We start from the raw sequence: 13,878 nt of genomic DNA on the forward strand, positions 1-13,878 counted from the left end.
TTATACTTTTTAAATCATGCTGCAAGAAAATTACACAAGGAAAATTAGCACCTATAATATCCAAGGTAATCTGAACCTTATCTTAAAAAAGATAAATCAGTGTTTAACTTTGCAGCCAAATCAGAAGCTTTCTTTGGTTACTGTGCAAAACCTAATATCCAACTTAGAAAAAAAAAATGGCAAATTTGTATCTACACAGTGAAAACTCAGTGCATACCTTCCTCTAAGAAGCTTCCTTTCTTCCCTCTTTGACATACAATATTTTCAATTATACAGAATGCACCAGGGCATTAGACACACCCTAATTTTAGGATTTATTTTAATGAAATGTTTAGTGTACATTTTTGTGTATACTGTATATATTCTACCATAATTACATTACCCAAGTACTCAAAACATCAGACACAAAGTGAGAGGGAGGCAGAGATGGAAGGAGACTGCAATGGGAGAGGGGGGGATGGGAGAGCAGAGGGAAAGAGGGTGAAGAAGTAATGCATGCACTAAAAATAAACCATTGATGCCTGTTAACAATGCAATACCACACACTGTGTACAGACCATAACAGAGTAATACAGGCAATTTAAATGTCTGGAAAGTAGTGGTGGTGGTGGTATGATGCAGAGAGCAGTGATATGTGGTGGCATATGGTGAGTAATAATATATGGTTATGTGATGTAGACAGTGAGGTGTGGTGGCATACTGTGGAGGGCTGTATCATATGGTGGCATGTTGTGGAAGGTTGTATAGTGTGCCAGTACACATTGTGGTGGTAAACCGTGATCAGTGATGCGTGCAAATGTGTATTTCATGGGTGATGATGAGTGGTAGCAAGGGTTGTGGAGAGTAGTAACATATTGCAAAGGTTGATAATGTGCTGTGGTACTAAAATGGTTTTGTGTACAAGTTTTTGGAATGTTGAAGGGAGAAGAGGCTACTGGTATTTCCGCTGCAAGTCCTGATCACTTTCCCAGATATTCCATGCATGAAGATACCACAAGCATAGAATTTGCACAGTTCTGCATTCTGTTGGTTAGAAATTTGGGTGGCTGGATTTCTAACTAGTGGAGATTCTAGATCTGCACCAGTACTGTCTTCAGCAACCATACCAGGACACCAGTGCCATCTATCTCTAGAACTGTGCCATCATCATCCCCAAAGACAAAAACCAAACCAGTAATAAAATCAGCCAAAGCTATGTTTGATATTTACTTATATTGTGCCGATTAAGCCGAACTGGCGAGTTTGGCCTATTCAGCAAAGATGTTCTTTGCTGAATAAGCAGAACTAAAATTTTTTTTGCCATAAATTTGAGGAAATCATTCTGAACATAATGAAAAAAATATATCTCATTGATTTTAAGTAATATTAAATAAATTTAAACTGACCTGTAATAAGATATATATATATATATATATATATATATATATATATATATATATATATATATATATATATATATATATATATATATATATATATATATATATGTATATGTATATAAAAACACGCTAGATAACAGGGATATCTTGCTACTCCTACTTACACTTTGGTCACACTTCACAGACACGCACATGCATATATATATACATACATCTAGGTTTTTCTCCTTTTTCTAAATAGCTCTTGTTCCTTTTTATTTCTTCTATTGTCCATGGGGAAGTGGAAAAGAATCTTTCCTCCGTAAGCCATGCGTGTCGTATGAGGCGACTAAAATGCCGGGAGCAATGGGCTAGTAACCCCTTCTCCTGTAGACATTTACTAAAAAAGAGAAGAAGAAAAACTTTATAAAACTGGGATGCTTAAATGTGCGTGGATGTAGTGCGGATGACAAGAAACAGATGATTGCTGATGTTATGAATGAAAAGAAGTTGGATGTCCTGGCCCTAAGCGAAACAAAGCTGAAGGGGGTAGGGGAGTTTCGGTGGGGGGAAATAAATGGGATTAAATCTGGAGTATCTGAGAGAGTTAGAGCAAAGGAAGGGGTAGCAGTAATGTTGAATGATCAGTTATGGAAGGAGAAAAGAGAATATGAATGTGTAAATTCAAGAATTATGTGGATTAAATTAAAGGTTGGATGCGAGAAGTGGGTCATAATAAGCGTGTATGCACCTGGAGAAGAGAGGAATGCAGAGGAGAGAGATTTTGGGAGATGATAAGTGAATGTATAGGAGCCTTTGAACCAAGTGAGAGAGTAATTGTGGTAGGGGACCTGAATGCTAAAGTAGGAGAAACTTTTAGAGAGGGTGTGGTAGGTAAGTTTGGGGTACCAGGTGTAAATGATAATGGGAGCCCTTTGATTGAACTTTGTATAGAAAGGGGTTTAGTTATAGGTAATACATATTTTAAGAAAAAGACGATAAATAAGTATACAAGATATGATGTAGGGCGAAATGACAGTAGTTTGTTGGATTATGTATTGGTAGATAAAAGACTGTTGAGTAGACTTCAGGATGTACATGTTTATAGAGGGGCCACAGATATATCAGATCACTTTCTAGTTGTAGCTACACTGAGAGTAAAAGGTAGATGGGATACAAGGAGAATAGAAGCATCAGGGAAGAGAGAGGTGAAGGTTTATAAACTAAAAGAGGAGGCAGTTAGGGTAAGATATAAACAGCTATTGGAGGATAGATGGGCTAATGAGAGCATAGGCAATGGGGTCGAAGAGGTATGGGGTAGGTTTAAAAATGTAGTGTTAGAGTGTTCAGCAGAAGTTTGTGGTTACAGGAAAGTGGGTGCGGGAGGGAAGAGGAGCGATTGGTGGAATGATGATGTAAAGAGAGTAGTAAGGGAGAAAAAGTTAGCATATGAGAAGTTTTTACAAAGTAGAAGTGATGCAAGGAGGGAAGAGTATATGCAGAAAAAGAGAGAGGTTAAGAGAGTGGTGAAGCAATGTAAAAAGAGAGCAAATGAGAGAGTGGGTGAGATGTTATCAACAAATTTTGTTGAAAATAAGAAAAAGTTTTGGAGTGAGATTAACAAGTTAAGAAAGCCTAGAGAACAAATGGATTTGTCAGTTAAAAATAGGAGAGGAGAGTTATTAAATGGAGAGTTAGAGGTATTGGGAAGATGGAGGGAATATTTTGAGGAATTGTTAAATGTTGATGAAGATAGGGAAGCTGTGATTTCGTGTATAGGACAAGGAGGAATAACATCTTGTAGGAGTGAGGAAGAGCCAGTTTTGAGTGTGGGGGAAGTTCGTGAGGCAGTAGGTAAAATGAAAGGGGGTAAGGCAGCCGGGATTGATGGGATAAAGATAGAAATATTAAAAGCAGGTGGGGATATAGTTTTGGAGTGGTTGGTGCAATTATTTAATAAATGTATGGAAGAGGGTAAGGTACCTAGGGATTGGCAGAGAGCATGCATAGTTCCTTTGTATAAAGGCAAAGGGGATAAAAGAGAGTGCAAAAATTATAGGGGGATAAGTCTGTCGAGTATACCTGGCAAAGTGTATGGTAGAGTTATTATTGAAAGAATTAAGAGTAAGACGGAGAATAGGATAGCAGATGAACAAGGAGGCTTTAGGAAAGGTAGGGGGTGTGTGGACCAGGTGTTTACAGTGAAACATATAAGTGAACAGTATTTAGATAAGGCTAAAGAGGTCTTTGTGGCATTTATGGATTTGGAAAAGGCATATGACAGGGTGGATAGGGGGGCAATGTGGCAGATGTTGCAGGTGTATGGTGTAGGAGGTAGGTTACTGAAAGCAGTGAAGAGTTTTTATGAGGATAGTGAGGCTCAAGTTAGAGTATGTAGGAAAGAGGGAAATTATTTCCCAGTAAAAGTAGGCCTTAGACAAGGATGTGTGATGTCATCGTGGTTGTTTAATATATTTATAGATGGGGTTGTAAGAGAAGTAAATGCGAGGGTCTTGGGAAGAGGCGTGGAGTTAAAAGATAAAGAATCACACATAAAGTGGGAGTTGTCACAGTTGCTCTTTGCTGATGACACTGTGCTCTTGGGAGATTCTGAAGAGAAATTGCAGAGATTGGTGGATGAATTTGGTAGGGTGTGCAAAAGAAGAAAATTGAAAGTGAATACAGGAAAGAGTAAGCTTATGAGGATAACAAAAAGATTAGGTGATGAAAGATTGGATATCAGATTGGAGGGAGAGAGTATGGAGGAGGTGAATGTATTCAGATATTTGGGAGTGGACGTGTCAGCGGATGGGTCTATGAAAGATGAGGTGAATCATAGAATTGATGAGGGGAAAAGGGAGAGTGGTGCACTTAGGAGTCTCTGGAGACAAAGAACTTTGTCCTTGGAGGCAAAGAGGGGAATGTATGAGAGTATAGTTTTACCAACGCTCTTATATGGGTGTGAAGCATGGGTGATGAATGTTGCAGCGAGGAGAAGGCTGGAGGCAGTGGAGATGTCATGTCTGAGGGCAATGTGTGGTGTGAATATAATGCAGAGAATTCGTAGTTTGGAAGTTAGGAGGAGGTGCGGGATTACCAAAACTGTTGTCCAGAGGGCTGAGGAAGGGTTGTTGAGGTGGTTCGGACATGTGGAGAAAATGGAGCGAAACAGAATAACTTCAAGAGTGTATCAGTCTGTAGTGGAAGGAAGGCGGGGTAGGGGTCAGCCTAGGAAAGGTTGGAGGGAGGGGGTAAAGGAGGTTTTGTGTGCGAGGGGCTTGGACTTCCAGCAGGCATGCATGAGCGTGTTTGATAGGAGTGAATGGAGACAAATGGTTTTTAATACTTGACGTGCTGTTGGAGTGTGAGCAAAGTAACATTTATGAAGGGGTTCAGGGAAACCGGCAGGCCGGACTTGAGTCCTGGAGATGGGAAGTACAGTGCCTGCACTCTGAAGGAGGGGTGTTAATGTTGCAGTTTAAAAACTGTAGTGTAAAGCACCCTTCTAGCAAGACAGTGATGGAGTGAATGATGGTGAAAGTTTTTCTTTTTCGGGCCACCCTGCCTTGGTGGGAATCGGCCAGTGTGATAATAATAATAATAAAAAATAATAATATAAATTATATATATATATATATATATATATATATATATATATATATATATATATATATATTATATATATATATATATATATATATATATATATATAGATATATATATATATATATATATATATATACATATATATATATATCTCCAGGACTCAAGTCCGGCCTGCCGGTTTCCCTGAATCCCTTCATAAATGTTACTTTGCTCACACTCCAACAGCACATCAAGTATTAAAAACCATTTGTCTCCATTCACTCCTATCAAACACGCTCACGCACGCCTGCTGGAAGTCCAAGCCCCTCGCACACAAAACCTCCTTTACCCCCTCCCTCCAACCTTTCCTAGGCCGACCCCTACCCCGCCTTCCTTCCACTACAGACTGATACACTCTTGAAGTCATTCTGTTTCGCTCCATTCTCTCTACATGTCCGAACCACCTCAACAACCCTTCCTCAGCCCTCTGGACAACAGTTTTGGTAATCCCGCACCTCCTCCTAACTTCCAAACTACGAATTCTCTGCATTATATTCACACCACACATTGCCCTCAGACATGACATCTCCACTGCCTCCAGCCTTCTCCTCGCTGCAACATTCATCACCCACGCTTCACACCCATATAAGAGCGTTGGTAAAACTATACTCTCATACATTCCCCTCTTTGCCTCCAAGGACAAAGTTCTTTGTCTCCACAGACTCCTAAGTGCACCACTCACTCTTTTTCCCTCATCAATTCTATGATTCACCTCATCTTTCATAGACCCATCTGCTGACACGTCCACTCCCAAATATCTGAATACGTTCACCTCCTCCATACTCTCTCCCTCCAATCTGATATTCAATCTTTCATCACCTAATCTTTTTGTTATCCTCATAACCTTACTCTTTCCTGTATTCACCTTTAATTTTCTTCTTTTGCACACCCTACCAAATTCATCCACCAATCTCTGCAACTTCTCTTCAGAATCTCCCAAGAGCACAGTGTCATCAGCAAAGAGCAGCTGTGACAACTCCCACTTTGTGTGTGATTCTTTATCTTTTAACTCCACGCCTCTTGCCAAGACCCTCGCATTTACTTCTCTTACAACCCCATCTATAAATATATTAAACAACCACGGTGACATCACACATCCTTGTCTAAGGCCTACTTTTACTGGGAAAAAATTTCCCTCTTTCCTACATACTCTAACTTGAGCCTCACTATCCTCGTAAAAACTCTTCACTGCTTTCAGTAACCTACCTCCTACACCATACACTTGCAACATCTGCCACATTGCCCCCCTATCCACCCTGTCATATGCCTTTTCCAAATCCATAAATGCCACAAAGACCTCTTTAGCCTTATCTAAATACTGTTCACTTATATGTTTCACTGTAAACACCTGGTCCACACACCCCCTACCTTTCCTAAAGCCTCCTTGTTCATCTGCTATCCTATTCTCCGTCTTACTCTTAATTCTTTCAATTATAACTCCACCATACACTTTACCAGGTACACTCAACAGACTTATCCCCCTATAATTTTTGCACTCTCTTTTATCCCCTTTGCCTTTATACAAAGGAACTATGCATGCTCTCTGCCAATCCCTAGGTACCTTACCCTAATCCATACATTTATTAAATAATTGCACCAACCACTCCAAAACTATATCCCCACCTGCTTTTAACATTTCTATCTTTATCCCATCAACCCCGGCTGCCTTATCCCCTTTCATTTTACCTACTGCCTCACGAACTTCCCCCACACTCACAACTGGCTCTTCCTCACTCCTACAAGATGTTATTCCTCCTTGCCCTATACACGAAATCACAGCTTCCCTATCTTCATCAACATTTAACAATTCCTCAAAATATTCCCTCCATCTTCCCAATACCTCTAACTCTCCATTTAATAACTCTCCTCTCCTATTTTTAACTGACAAATCCATTTGTTCTCTAGGCTTTCTTAACTTGTTAATCTCACTCCAAAACTTTTTCTTATTTTCAACAAAATTTGTTGATAACATTTCACCACTCTCTTAACCTCTCTCTTTTTCTCCATATACTCTTCCCTCCTTGCATCACTTCTACTTTGTAAAAACTTCTCATATGCTAACTTTTTCTCCCTTACTACTCTCTTTACATCATCATTCCACCAATCGCTCCTCTTCCCTCCTGCACCCACTTTCCTGTAACCACAAACTTCTGCTGAACACTCTAACACTACATTTTTAAACCTACCCCATACCTCTTCGACCCCATTGCCTATGCTCTCATTAGCCCATCTATCCTCCAATAGCTGTTTATATCTTACCCTAACTGCAGTTTAAAAACTGTAGTGTAAAGCACCCTTCTGGCAAGACAGTGATGGAGTGAATGATGGTGAAAGTTTTTCTTTTTCGGGCCACCCTGCCTTGGTGGGAATCGGCCAGTGTGATAATAATAATAAAAATAATATATATATATAATATATATATATATATATAATATATATATATATACAGTGGTCCCTTGTTTTTCGTAATTAATCCGTTCCTGGAGGAGCTACTATAAACGAAATTTACGATTTGCGAATCAATTTTCCCCATAAGAAATAATGTAAATACAATTAATCCGTTCCTGACACCCAGAAGAATTAAAACAAAAAAAATTTTTACATGAAATATACATGTACAACATAAACAATACAATGGGAAATGATGAATGAAACATTAACAGCATAACACTTTCCTTTATTGGAGATTCTTCTTAGTGTATGGGAGACTGGAGGAGGAGAGAGATTGGATTGTTTACAGTTTGGAAGGGGAATCCCCTTCCAGCAACACCTCAGATACCAATTGCTTCTCTGGGGTTGCTTCTCTTCTCTGTTTCTTTATGCCACTAGGACCACCTTGAGAGTCACTCTAGTCCTGTCTCGCAAAGTAACTGTGGAGAGAGCTCTGTTTCTGGCGTCTCTTTAGCACTTCCCTAAAATGGCCCAAGACTTTGTCACTGTACATATTTCTCACTTTCTTTACCACAGGCTTGGCACTAGGAGCTTTCTTTGGAGCCATGGTAGCTTTAGTACTTGCAAGCACTAAAATGAGTAGAATATTATGAAATATTTCGTAGGAGCACTTGAGGGGACCTTCACTCACTGGTAAACAATGCCAGACTGACCATTTCACCAGATATTGTGAGTTAGTTCCTATTGCAGATAAGACTGCCGAGACAGTAGCTAAAGCGTTTAAAGAACACATTATCTGCAGGCATACCACCCCTAAGTCCCTAGTAACAGATAATGGAGGTGAATTCTGTAATGAGATTCTTGAAAATTTGTGTACCTTGTACAAGATCTCTAAATCCACCATTGTTCCTCATCATCCTGCCAGCAATGGGTTAGCGGAATGAACCAATAAGAAAGTACTTGATGTCTTGAGAGCCACTATCAATCCCAACAGTGAAACTTGGGATGAAGTTATACCTGATGTGCAGTGTGCTATAAATTCTGCTTACAATGTTTCTATAGGTGACACTCCACATTATGCATTGTACGGTGTAGATAAACGTTTGCCTTATGAGTTGTTATATTCTAATCCGAAACCAAATTACAACCCTGATGATTTCATAGCAACTCGTACCAGCTTAGCTCAAAGTGTTTTTAGAAGAATCCGTGAAACACTTCATAAATCAACAGCAGAATTTACAAGAGTCGCAAACACTCGAGCAAAGCCATCCAAAATCAAAGTAGGTTCGAGAGTTATGCTGATTAACTTTAACAAAACGTCTGCAATGCCAAAGCTTGATCAAAAGTTTGTTGGTCCTTATCGAGTAGTTGAACATATCACTGGTAATAAGTATAAGGTTAGAGAGATTAGTACTGGTCAGTATAAAGAATCGCATTTAGATCATATGAAGTTAGTATGTGATGATAATGATGTTCCAACCCAGACTAATGTGACAGACTCTAACAATCCTCCTGATCCTGTACTCTCTTCCTCTGATACTCAGTCAGACGATCAACCTGAATGTCGTTATTCCCTACGTACACGACAGGTATTGAGAAATCCTCAAGTATCATTTGTAACATCCAATTCAGATTTGCCTCAAATACAGCATGAGTTAGCCAATGCTACAGAGTTTGATCCTCCCAGAGATGACACTCATTCTGCATATGTCAATCTCACCCTAGCAGAGTTGGGGTTAAATGTAAATAACCTGTATAGATGAATAATTACAGTATCAACTTATCAGTATTCAAGAATTTTTTTTGTGTGTTCATGTTCTCTCCGCATTCTGAGAGTTAATAGTCTAGATTTGAGTGCACCGAATCTGCCTTTCTGTTAAACACTCTTTCTTTGTATATATTCCTTCCTCAGAATCCGTAGATCACATGAATACAGATCGATCGATCAAATTTTTTTATCACTTCCACTGTGTAATCCCAACGTTGAGTTTCTTCGATGAGTTGTGCTATATTATACCTTGTATTGCATTACAGTTTCAGTTACGTAAGCTTCCATTCCAATGTTCTACTTATGTATGTTATAATGTTTAATTGTTGTGTACTTTGACATTGTATATTATTATTATTATAATCAAAAAGAAGCGCTAAGCCACAAGGGCTATACAGCGCTGCAGGGTAGGGAAGGAAGCAAGGGAATTGGATGGCAGGAGGGAGGGGGGATGATCAGCAGGTTACAGAAAACAGCGGGGCAGGGGATAGTACGGGGGTAGAGGGTAGCAAGAGATACAAGTAGAAAGGGCTGAAAGTATCAGAATTTGTGAAGTAAGTCAGTCGTTGTCAAAAAGTCAATAAGAGAGTCCGGATGAAAGGTGGGTCCATCAGCAAGAAGGGAAGGTAAAGAGAGAGCAGCGGGGCGAAGACGACGACAGAGGTAAATTCTGCGTGCTCGTTGATAAAGTGGGCAGTCCAACAGAATGTGGCTGACTGATAATGGAGCTTGGCAATTCTCACAGAGAGGAGCAAGACGCCTCTCCATGAGATATCCATGAGTAAGACGAGTATGGCCAATGCGAAGACGGGAGAGAGTAGTCTCCCAACCTCGACACTGGTGATAAGAAGACGGCCAGTAACCTATACTCGGTTTAATAGACTGAAGTTTGTTGCCGAGCATAGTAGACCAACGTTGTTGCCAACGGGTGTGAAGGTGGGAAGATATTACAGCAAAATAGTCCGTACATGGAATACCTCTATAAGAAACTGGTAGGTCATGTACTGCTGACCGCGCAGCAGTGTCTGCCTGTTCATTGCCCTGTACGTCAACATGACCAGGGACCCAACAAAAAACAATATCTTTATGCTTAGTAAAGATGCGGCATAGCCAAAGTTGGATACGGAGGACTAAGGGGTGAGGTGTATCAAATTTTTGTATAGCCTGTAAAGCACTAAGGGAGTCTGAGACAACCACAAATGATGACACAGGCATAGATGCAATACGGATAAGTGCTGTAAGGATGGCATATAATTCAGCAGTAAAAATACTAGCTGAAGATAGTAAATGCCCTTGTACAACGCTGTCCGGAAACACTGCTGCGAATCCTACGCCGTCAGAAGACTTAGAGCCATCTGTGTACACAGCAATGGCATGAGAATGAGAGTGAAAGTGGTCAAGAAAAAGAGAGCGGGAAGCGACCGTAGACAGTTGGGCTTTCGAGCAAGGGAGGGAGAAAGAACAGACTCGAACAGCTGGAACTTCCCAGGGGGGTAGGGAAAAGTGAGATGCTACATGTACATAGAAAGGTGGTAGTTGAAGAGAAGACAAGAGCGAATGAAGGCGAAGAGAGAAGGGACGGAGTAAGCAGGGGCGGCGAACAAATAAAGAATGTCTACTAATATCAGTGACCATTCTATAAATGGAAGGATTGCGGAGATCATGAGAGCGTACATAGTAGCGCAGGCAATGGGCATCACGGCGATCGGACAAGGATGGAACGTTCGCTTCTGCATAGAGGCTTTCGACAGGGGAAGAGCGAAAAGCACCAAGGCATAAACGTAATCCTTGGTGATGAATGGGGTTAAGGCTAGAGAGAGTAGCAGGAGATGCCGCTGAATAGATCTGGTCACCATAATCAACTTTCGATAAAATAAGGGTGGAATGTAGGTGAAGGAGGGTTCGACGATCAGCTCCCCACGAAAGATGAGCAAGGGTTTTAAGAAGGTTCAGCCGGCTGTGACAAGTTGCCTTCAGAGAGGTAATGTGAGGTTTCCAGGATAACCTACGATCAAAGAGGAGGCCCAGAAACTTGACTGTATCACGTTCAGGGATACGTGAGCCATAGAGGTACAAAGGATGATCAGAGATGACAGAGCGTCTAGTGAAAGTGATTTGGTGGGTTTTAGTGCTGGAAAATTTAAACCCATGTGTGGTGGCCCAATTGGAAACACGGTCGACTGCATGCTGGAGAGAAACTGTAAGGAGGTGACAGTCAGCGCCTGCACAGGCAATAGCGAAGTCATCAACATAGAGTGATGACCAAATATTTGATGGAAGACTAGAGGCCAAATCATTAATAGCAAGGAGAAAAAGTGTTGTGCTCAGAACACATCCCTGGGGGACACCTTCAGCTTGGACAAAGTCCGGGGAGAGCACATTATTAACCCGAACACGGAAATGCCTGTCAGTTAAAAAGTTCTTAAGGAAGGATGGTAGATTGCCTCGAAGGCCTAAGGAGTGGACTTGGGCTAAAATATTATACCTCCAAGTTGTGTCATATGCCTTCTCAAGGTCAAAAAATATGGCAATAACTGAGTGGTTATTCGCAAAGGCATTACGAACATATGTATCCAAGCGCAGTAAGGGGTCTATGGTAGAACGTCCCTTACGAAAGCCATATTGACGAGTGGAGAGACTGTTGTGTGTCTCTAAATACCACACTAAACGTCTATTTACTAGACGTTCCATTACTTTGCAAACTGCACTGGTAAGAGCAATGGGACGATAGTGGGAGGTTTCATGTCCCGTAGTGCCTGGTTTGCGGAAAGGGAGAACAATGGCGGATTTCCACAGCTGTGGAAGAACTCCTTGTGACCAAATAAGATTGTAAAGGCGTAATAAGACTGCAAGGGCTGACTGATGTAAATGTTGTAGCATACGAATATGAATGTCGTCGGGCCCAGCTGCCGATGATCGACAAGCTGAGAGTGTTGCCTCCAGTTCTTGAAGTGTAAAAGGCACATTATACTGTTCTTCTCTGAGAGAAGAAAAGTCCAAGGGTGCTAACTCTCTGGCAGACTTTGAGGAAAGAAATGAGGGGCATAGATGGAGTCCCTGAGAAATACGGACCAGATGATTGCCAATTTCATTGGCAACATCTAGTGGGTTTGCTATATCAACACCGGCAACTCGCAGAACAGGAGCCGGGTCAGGAGAATATTTACCACTCAGTTTTCGTACTTTTTTCCAGACTGCACTCATAGAGGAAGCAGAGGTGATGGTGGAGACATAATCTCGCCAGCAAGTGCGTTTAGCGTCACGGATGACACGGCGAGCGATCGCACGCTTCTGTTTAAAATCAAGGAGTCGCTCTGTGGTTCTATTGTACCGGTACCTGCCCCATGCAGCGCGTTTCAAACGTACTGCACGAGCACAAGCAGGAGACCACCAAGGCACGCATTTCTGAGAATGCCTGCCCGAAGTTTGGGGTATAGAATGAGAAGCTGCGGTGAAAACGGAGGACGAGAAGAGGTGTAAAAGCTCATCGATGGAGGACGAAGAAGGAACCTCTTTAAAAACAGTCAGGTGTGAGTAAAGGTTCCAATTTGCCCGATTAAATTGCCAGCGTGGGGTGCGAAGAGGTGGCGAATATGAAGGGGAAGAAAGAATGATTGGGAAATGATCACTGTCATGTAAGTCCGGGAGAACAGACCAAGTAAAGTCTAATGCGGCGGAGGAAGAGCAAACTGAGAGATCGATGCAAGAGAGAGTATGAGTCCGAGGATCAAAATGGGTGTGAGTACCTGTATTTAAAACATGGAGGGGGTGGGTGGCAAGAAAAGCCTCTAACTGAATTCCACGGGAATCACAGTGAGACCCTCCCCAGAGGAAATGGTGGGCATTAAAATCACCAAGTAACAGAATCGGTGGCGGTAATGATGAAACAAGGAAGGCAAAATCCGGAATAGATAATGCCCGAGAAGGAGAGAGATATAAAGAACAGAGCGTATACCACCTATGTAAGTGGATACGGGCTGCTGTGTAATGCAGCGAAGTATGAATAAATAGCTGATGGTACGGAATATCAGTGCGGAGAAGAAGGGCACTTTCATTAAAGGTCCCATCAGGAAAAGGATCTGAAGAATACAATAAATTATAGCCTGAGATGTGAGAAATAACAGCAGAGTGTAATTTTGGTTCCTGTAAGCAAACACCAACAGGGGCAAACTGGGAGAGTAACATCTGAAGCTCACCCCGATTACCCCTGAGGCCGCGTATATTCCACTGTAAAAAGGCCATGATTGGCAATGATAAAGATACTTGAAATCCGCAGGTAAGGGTTCCTACGGACTAGAAGGGTTAGAAAAGTCCACATGCGGAGGCAGTGGAAAATGTTCAAGCAGCGAAGGAACGGTGCGCTGTGAAGAAAGGAGTTGCGCAGATGGAGCAGAGGAGAGAGAAAGAGCGGAAGGTGGATCAGTGTCCATTGACGGTTTGGTCTCTGCAATATATTCAGAGATTGCTTCAAGTGTTTCGGAATTCAGAGATGTCGTATGGGAGACAATATTGGGAATGGTAGGGGGAGGATGAGTAAAGATTGGAACTGTATTGGACTGTACCAAGGTAGGGGGGGGCGAAAGGGTGGAGGGAACTGGAGAAGCGTGGCAGGGGACAGAAGAGACAGGAACCTGGGAGGTGGCAGAAGAGGAAGAAACTTGGGAGGGAACAGGGGAGGAAGGTACATTACGAGGAGGAGGGTGAACCTCTGCACTT

The 13,878-nt window shown here is 41.7% G+C and overlaps 1 protein-coding gene across 1 annotated transcript in view; it reads right to left on the minus strand.

Annotated features, from left to right (window-relative positions):
• Nucleotides 1–13,878, minus strand: part of Asap (ArfGAP domain of ASAP) — a gene marked incomplete in the record, with an annotated part of 838,555 nt that overhangs the window by 66,704 nt on the left and 757,973 nt on the right.

Source organism: Cherax quadricarinatus, chromosome 12, assembly GCF_038502225.1.
Source record: "Cherax quadricarinatus isolate ZL_2023a chromosome 12, ASM3850222v1, whole genome shotgun sequence".
Classification (NCBI taxonomy): Eukaryota; Metazoa; Arthropoda; class Malacostraca; order Decapoda; family Parastacidae; genus Cherax; species Cherax quadricarinatus.